Source organism: Rhinoraja longicauda, chromosome 11 (genome assembly GCF_053455715.1).
Source record: "Rhinoraja longicauda isolate Sanriku21f chromosome 11, sRhiLon1.1, whole genome shotgun sequence".
In the NCBI taxonomy this organism is placed as follows: Eukaryota; Metazoa; Chordata; class Chondrichthyes; order Rajiformes; family Arhynchobatidae; genus Rhinoraja; species Rhinoraja longicauda.
The window spans coordinates 8082785-8090479 of record NC_135963.1 but is presented as its reverse complement, the minus strand read 5'-3'; positions in this window follow the sequence as shown (position 1 = coordinate 8090479).

Sequence of the window (7695 nt, the reverse complement as noted above, 5' to 3'; positions counted from 1 at the left end):
TCAGCCAAGTAATTAGATATTTGTCGCACCCTCATTTTTTCTTTCATTCCCACCCCCAACTGACTCATTTGGCTGTTTTGCCTCCAAGGTTTCTTACTCCTCTGCTGCATCACCGAGCACTGTCTGACCCCCAGCGTCATTCATATCCACCCAAGAACGTTCCCAGCTAGTGAATGCTCCCTTTGCTCCTTTCCCAGAATCACCTCCCACTTAGGGCTCAGACACAGCTCCAGCCTGTAAACGCTCTGCATTCCAACAACTTCAGTTCTGTTCACTGCCCTTCAGCCCCCTGCCCTCACAGGCTATTTACTCAATCGGTCCCAGTCCAACAACAGTTCTCGTATTCATAGCACTGTGCTCAAAGTCATCACCACCTCATAAACCATCTTTTAATTCCTTCCAACAAAAAGCAGACACACATGACTGAAGCTTAGAAACATAGAAAATAGGTGCAGGAGTAGGCCATTCGGCCCTTCGAGCCTGCACCGCCATTCAATATGATCATGGCTGATCATCCAACAGTATCCCGTACCTGCCTTCTCTCCATACCCCCTGATCCCTTTAGCCACAAGGGCCACATCTAACTCCCTCTTAAATATAGCCAATGAACTGGCCTCAACTACCTTCTGTGGCAGAGAATTCCACAGACTCACCACTCTCTGTGTGAAGAAATGTTTTCTCATCTCGGTCCTAAAAGACCTCCCCCTTATCCTTAAGCTGTGACCCCCTGGTTCTGGACTTCCCCAACATCGGGAACAATCTTCCTGCATCTAGCCTCTCCAACCCCTTAAGAATTTTATATGTTTCAATAAGATCCCCCCTCAGTCTTCTAAATTCCAGCGAGTATAAGCCCAGTCTATCCAGTCTTTCTTCATATGAAAGTCCTGCCATCCCAGGGATCAATCTGGTGAACCTTCTCTGTACTCCCTTGCATTTTGTGCGTTGTGCCTACAGGTTTTTCTTAATCCGGTTTTGAATCAGCCTCGTCTTAAAGTCAGGGCATTTTAGCTCTAACTTCTGAATCTTTAAATTGTAGCAATTTGATACTTGCAATAAAATATGGATCCAGAACCAACATTTTTTTAAATGTCACCAGCGCTTTGCAATGTTGCTTTAGATGGATGAAATGAGAACACCAAAGGAAATCGAGGATCTAAAAAAGATGGAGAGCCTCAGACTATCTTTAATCGGACTTTACCTTGCACTATACGTCACTCCCTTTATCCTGTATCAGTACCCTATGGACTGCTCGATTGTAATAATGTATTGTCTCTCTGCTGACTGGATGACAAGCTGCATGACCGCTGATAACAAAAAGCTTTTCACTGTACCTTGCTACACTTGACAATAAAATCAACTAAACTAATTAGGGTGGCATATCAGGGTGTAGACTGTTAAAAGAGTTAAGGCTTTTCCAAGGAGGCAACATGACTCTTGTCAGCTGATTTCCAAGGTCCTTTTTCTCACTTTAATACCCAATTTTCTCTCAGTTTTGTTTAACAGTGGCCATCCAGACCTCTATTATAAAGCTGAGGTTTTATAAGAAATCCGTCAGGCCACCTTTGGAATATTGGGTTCCATATCTGACGAAGGATGTGCTGACTTTGGAGAGGGTCCAGAGTAGGTTTAGGAGAATGCTCCTGGGGATGATTGGGTTAATGTAAGAGGAGCATTTCGTGGTTCTGTGCCTGTATCTGCTGGAGTTTAGAAGGATGAGGGGAAAATCTCATTGAAACCCACCGAATAAAGGAAAGGCCTGGACGGAGAGGATGTTCCCAGTAGTGGGAGAGTCCAGGAGCAGAAGGCACAGCCTCAGATTAAAAGGACATAACTTTAGAATGAAGATGAGGAATTTCTTTAGCCAGAGGGTGGCAAATCTGTGGACCTCATTGCCACAGATGGCTGTGGAGGCCAAGTCTTTGGGTATTTTTAAACCAGAGATTTGATAGGTTTGTGATTAGTGAGGGTGACAAAGGTTACAGGGGAAAGGCAGGAGAATGAGTTTGAGAGGGGAAATATAGATCAGCCACGATCGAATGGTGGAGCAGACCCGATGTGCCAAATGGCCTCATTTTGCTCCAATGTTTTGTGGCCTTCTCTGAAGAATATTAACTGGCTTGCTGTTGTTACTTGGTTAACATTTGCATTCTGAATTATGATCCAATGGGGAAACTAGGACTTTAAATGCTAATGTTGCTGTCTTACAGTGCCAGAGACTCGGGTTCGACCCTGACTACAGGTGCTTGTGTGTACAGAATTTGTGCATTCTCCCCGTGACCAGCATGGGCTTTCCCTGGTTTCCTCCCACACTCCAAAGATGGGCAAGTTTGAAGGTTAATTGGCATCGGTAAAGATTGTAAATTGTCCCTCGTGTGTAGGATGGTGCGCGCGTACAAGGTGATCACTAGTCGGTGCGGTCATTCAATGTGATCATGGCTGATCATCCAAAATCAGTACCCTGTTCTGCCTTTCCCCCATATCCCTTGATTCCATTAGCATCTAACTCTCTCTTGAAAACATCCAGTGAATTGGCCTCCACTGCCTTCTGTGGCAGAGAATTCCAGATTCACAAATTCCAGGTGAAAAAGTTTGTCCTCATCTCAGATGGCCTTATTCATAAACTGTGACCCCTGGTTCTGGACTCCCCCAACATCGGGAACATTTTCCCTGCATCTATCCTGTCCATTCCTCTTTAAAAAAATTATGTTTCTATAAGATCCCCTAAATTCCAGCGAATCCATGCCCAGTCGACCCATTCTATTATCATACGTCAGTCCTGCCATCCCTGGAATTAACCTGGTGAACCTACGCTGCACTCCCTCAATAGCAATAATGTCCTTCCTCAAATTAAGAGACCAAAATTGCACTCAATACTCCAGGTGCGGTCTCACCAGGGCCCTGTACAACTGCAGTAGGACCTCCTTGCTCCTAAACTCAACTCCTCTCGCAATGAGGGCCAACATGCCATAGGCTTTCTTCACTGCCTGCTGTACCTGCATGCTTACTTTCAGTGACTGATGTACAAGCACACCCTGGTCTCATTGCACCTCCCCTTTTCCTAATCTGACACCATTCAGATAATAATCTGCCTTCCTGTTCTTGCCACCAAAGTGGATAACCTCACATTCATCCACATTATTATACTGCATCTGTCCACTCACCCAAACCTATCAAAGTCACCCTGGAGCCTCATAGCATCCTCCTCGCAGCTCACACTGCCACCCAGCTTTGTGACATCCGCAAACTTAGATTTAATTCCCTCGTCTAAATCGTTAATATATATTGTAAACAACTGAGATCCCAGCACCAAGCCTTGCGGCACCCACTAGTCACTGTCTGCCATTCTGAAAAGGACCCGTTAATTCCTACTCTGCTTCCTGTCTGCCAACCAGTTCTCTATCCATGTCAATACCCTACCCCCAATACCATGTGCTCTAATTTTGCCCACTAATCTCTTGTGTGGGACCTTGTCAAAGGCTTTTTGAATGTCCAGATACACCACATCCACTGGCTCTCCTTTATCCACTCTACTTTTTATATCCTCAGAAAATTCCAAAAGATTACTCAAGCATGGTTTGCCCTTCATAAATCCATGCTGACTTTGACCGATCCTGCCACTGCTTTCCAAATGCACTGCTATTACATCTTTAATAATCGACTTCAGCATCTTCCCCACTACCGACGTCAGACTAACTGGTCGATAATTCCGGTTTCCTCCCACACTCCAAAGACGTACAGGTTTGTAGGTTAATAGGCTTTGGTAAAAATTGCAAACTGTCCCTAGTGTGTGGGATAGTGGTAGTGTACGAGGATCGCTGGTCAGCCAAAGGGCCCCTTTCCACGCTGTATCTCTAAAACTAAGACTAATAAACTCAGGGGTAAGGGAACAGTTTAAGGGGGAAGTTAAGTTCAGCATCTGTGACGTTGGGTTGAACAACATAGTTGAATGCTGGAGCAAAACTCGAAAGATAGCAACACTGTACAGAACAGTTGTGCTAACAGATTGAAGGTGACTCTTAGACAGACATGACCACTGTTAGCAGAAGTGTAAACAAGCTGCTTAGTGGTGTGAGGGGAATGGAGTTGTTGGTCAAACAGGATAATATTCGTTTGCTTGGCCCAGTTGAGTTTCACTGAATAACTTGGGAATAAAGTACAACATCTTGGTCAAATAAATAGTTGCTTAACATCAGTGGTGTTGATCAAGCTAAAAGGCACCTTTACACTTCAGGATAATCAGATCAGGCAGTGCCTTTGCAGATGAATGAATGATCATAGATTAATTGCACGGTTGTAACAATCAAATGTATCGTGTTTTATTTTGGGGGAAGGTAGACAATCTGAGGTCTGAAGAAGGGCCTTGACCTGAAACGCCACCCATTCCTTCTCTCCAGAGATGCTGCCTGTCATGCTGAGTTACTCCAGCATTTTGTGTCTAGCTTCAAACTGAGGACTCGAGTGGCGAGAGTCTCAAGAGGCAGGGGGACCTTTTGAATGAATGAATTGGTAGGAAAATGTGATATCAGGGAAGAGGTGACGGGGCAGCAAGGAAGGACACGAGCGGGGCTTCATAGGTAATCAGTACAAGTCAGTGTGGCAGGAACTAAAATCTGTGCAAGCTTTCAGCTTCACAGTGAAACAAAGGTGGAAAAAGACACAAATCTTTTTCTTCTACATAGCTCGATCTACCCCATCTTCACCCACAACGCAAGATATAGAGGGGCTATTTAATATTTTCCTTTTAAGAGAGTGCAAAACTAGTGACTATGAATACAGCAGAAGATATCAATAAAATCAACGGCAGACATAAAGTGCTGAGGTAACATAGAAAATAGGTGCAGGAGGAGACCATTTGGCCCTTTGAGCCAGCACCGCCATTCATTGTGATCATGACTGATCATCCACAATCAGTAACCTGTGCCTGCCTTCTCCCCAAATCCCTTGATTCCACTAGCCCCATGAGCTCTATCTAACTCTCTTTTAAATTCATCCAGTGAAAAGTTTCTTCTCATCTCTGTCTTAAATGGCCTCCCCTTTATTCTTAGACTGTGTCCCCTGGCTCGGGAACATGGATAGGTGACGTTTCAAAGAGTGCTCGGGTAACTCAGCGGGTCAGGCAGCATCTCTGGAGAATATGGATAGGTGACGTTTCACAGAGTGCTGGAGTAACTCAGCGGGTCAGGCAGCATCTGTGGAGAAAAAGAATGGGCGATGTTTCGGGTCGGGACCCTTCTTCTGTAAAATATGCAATAAAATCAATACTGGTGAAACGTGAACAAAATGCAATTAGAATGTGGTACCTCCTTTTACACGCTGGAAAGCCAGGTAAGAGAAATAGAAGGCGAGAGTTGGGAGGATCACACAGATTTCGGGAGGCACAGTGGCAGCTTGTGAAGCCACTGCATCACAGTGCCAGCCAACAAGAGGAGTTGAGTATAGGAGCAAAGAGGTCCTTCTACAGTTGTACCGGGCCCTGGTGAGACCGCACCTGGAGTACTGTGTGCAGTTTTGGTCTCCAAATTTGAGGAAGGATATTCTTGCTATGGAGGGCGTGCAGCGTAGGTTCACTAGATTAATTCCCGGAATGGCGGGACTGTCGTATGTTGAAAGGCTGGAGCGATTGGGCTTGTATACACTGGAATTTAGAAGGATGAGGGGGGATCTTATTGAAACATATAAGATAATTAGGGGATTGGACACATTAGAGGCAGATAACATGTTCCCAATGTTGGGGGAGTCCAGAACAAGGGGCCACAGTTTGAGAATAAGGGGTAGGCCATTTAGAACGGAGATGAGGAAGAACTTTTTCAGTCAGAGGGTGGTGAAGGTGTGGAATTCTCTGCCTCAGAAGGCAGTGGAGGCCAGTTCGTTGGATGCTTTCAAGAGAGAGCTGGATAGAGCTCTTAAGGATAGCGGAGTGAGGGGGTATGGGGAGAAGGCAGGAACGGGGTACTGATTGATAGTGATCAGCCATGATCACATTGAATGGCGGTGCTGGCTCGAGGGGCTGAATGGCCTCCTCCTGCACCTATTGTCTATTGTCTATTGACCTAGGTTCAATCCTGACTTTGAGGGCTGTGTCTGAGGAGTTTGCACGTTCTTCCTGTGACTGCGGGAATTTCCTTCGGGTGTTCGAGTTTCCTCCTACATTGCAGGGACGTGCGAGTTTGTAGGTGAATTGGCTTCTGTGAAATTGCTCGCAACATGCAAGGATCAGCCATTTAACAACAGTATGTTAGTAGGTTAATTGGCCATTGTAATCAGCTCCTTGTGTAGGGTGAGTAGCAGTTTCAGGGAGGAATATTGATGACAATATGGAGAGAATAAAGTTGGATTAGATTAGTGTACATGGGTGGCTGCTGGTGGTCAGTGTGGACTTGGTGGGCCTGTTCCTATGCGGGTATCTCTCCACCTCTAACTAACTTTGTTTATGTTTGTAGGTTAATTGGTTTGGCATAATTGTAAATTGACCCTAATGTGTGTAGGATAGTGTTAGTGTGCGGGGAGTGCTGGTTGGTGCAGAGTCGGTGGGCAGAAGGGCCTGTTTCAGCCCTGTATCTCTAAATTAAACTAAACAATGCATGTCAAATGGACTAAACAGCCTGTATCTACGCTGAAATGTTTCTTCGTTAGAATAACTAATGGCACCTGGAAACTCAAGGACTGCAGACACACGGGACCACCTTCTTAACGCAATGCAGCTGTACCTGCTGGAAGGAAGTATGTCTGAGTAGATAATGAAATGAGAAAGCAACGGTTTAGAGACCGTTACCACTTGTGGCTTCAGGCCGTTGATTTATAATGGTGCCAAGATCAGGTTCCATATCCTGCTGGAGCAGTGAGAGCAGGTTGCAGTGATCATACAGTAAGTGAACAGGCCCTTCGGCCCAACCTCTCCATGGCGACCGTGATGTCTAAAAGTACCATTGGCAAATTTGCAGATGATACAAAGCTGGGTGGACTGTGAGGAAGATACTATGAGGTTGCAGGGTGACTTGGACAGGTTGTGCGAGTGGGCGGATGCATGGCAGATGCAGTTTCATGTGGATAAGTGTGAGGTTATCCACTTTGGTGGTAAGAATAGGAAGGCAGAGTATTATCTGAATGGTGTCAAGTTAGGAACAGGGGACGTACAACGAGATCTGGATGTCCTAGTGCATTAGTCACTGAAAGGAAGCATGCAGGTACAACAGGCAGTGAAGAAAGCCAATGGAATGTTGGCCTTCATAACAAGGGGAATTGAGTATAGGAGCAAAGAGGTCCTACTGCAGTTATACAGGGCCCTAGTGAGACCGCACCTGGAGTACTGTGTGCAGTTTTGGTCTCCAAATTTGAGGAAGGATATTCTTGCTATTGAGGGCGTGCAGCGTAGGTTTACTAGGTTAATTCCCGGAATGGCGGGACTGTCATATGTTGAAAGACTGGAGCGACTAGGCTTGTATACACTGGAATTTAGAAGGATGAGAGGGGATCTTATCGAAACATATAAGATTATTAAGGGGTTGGACACGTTAGAGGCAGGAAACATGTTCCCAATGTTGGGGGAGTCCAGAACAAGGGGCCACAGTTTAAGAAGAAGGGGTAGGCCATTTAGAACTGAGATGAGGAAAAACCTTTTCAGTCAGAGGGTTGTGAATCTGTGGAATTCTCTGCCTCAGAAGGCAGTGGAGGCCAATTCTCTGAATGCATTCAAGA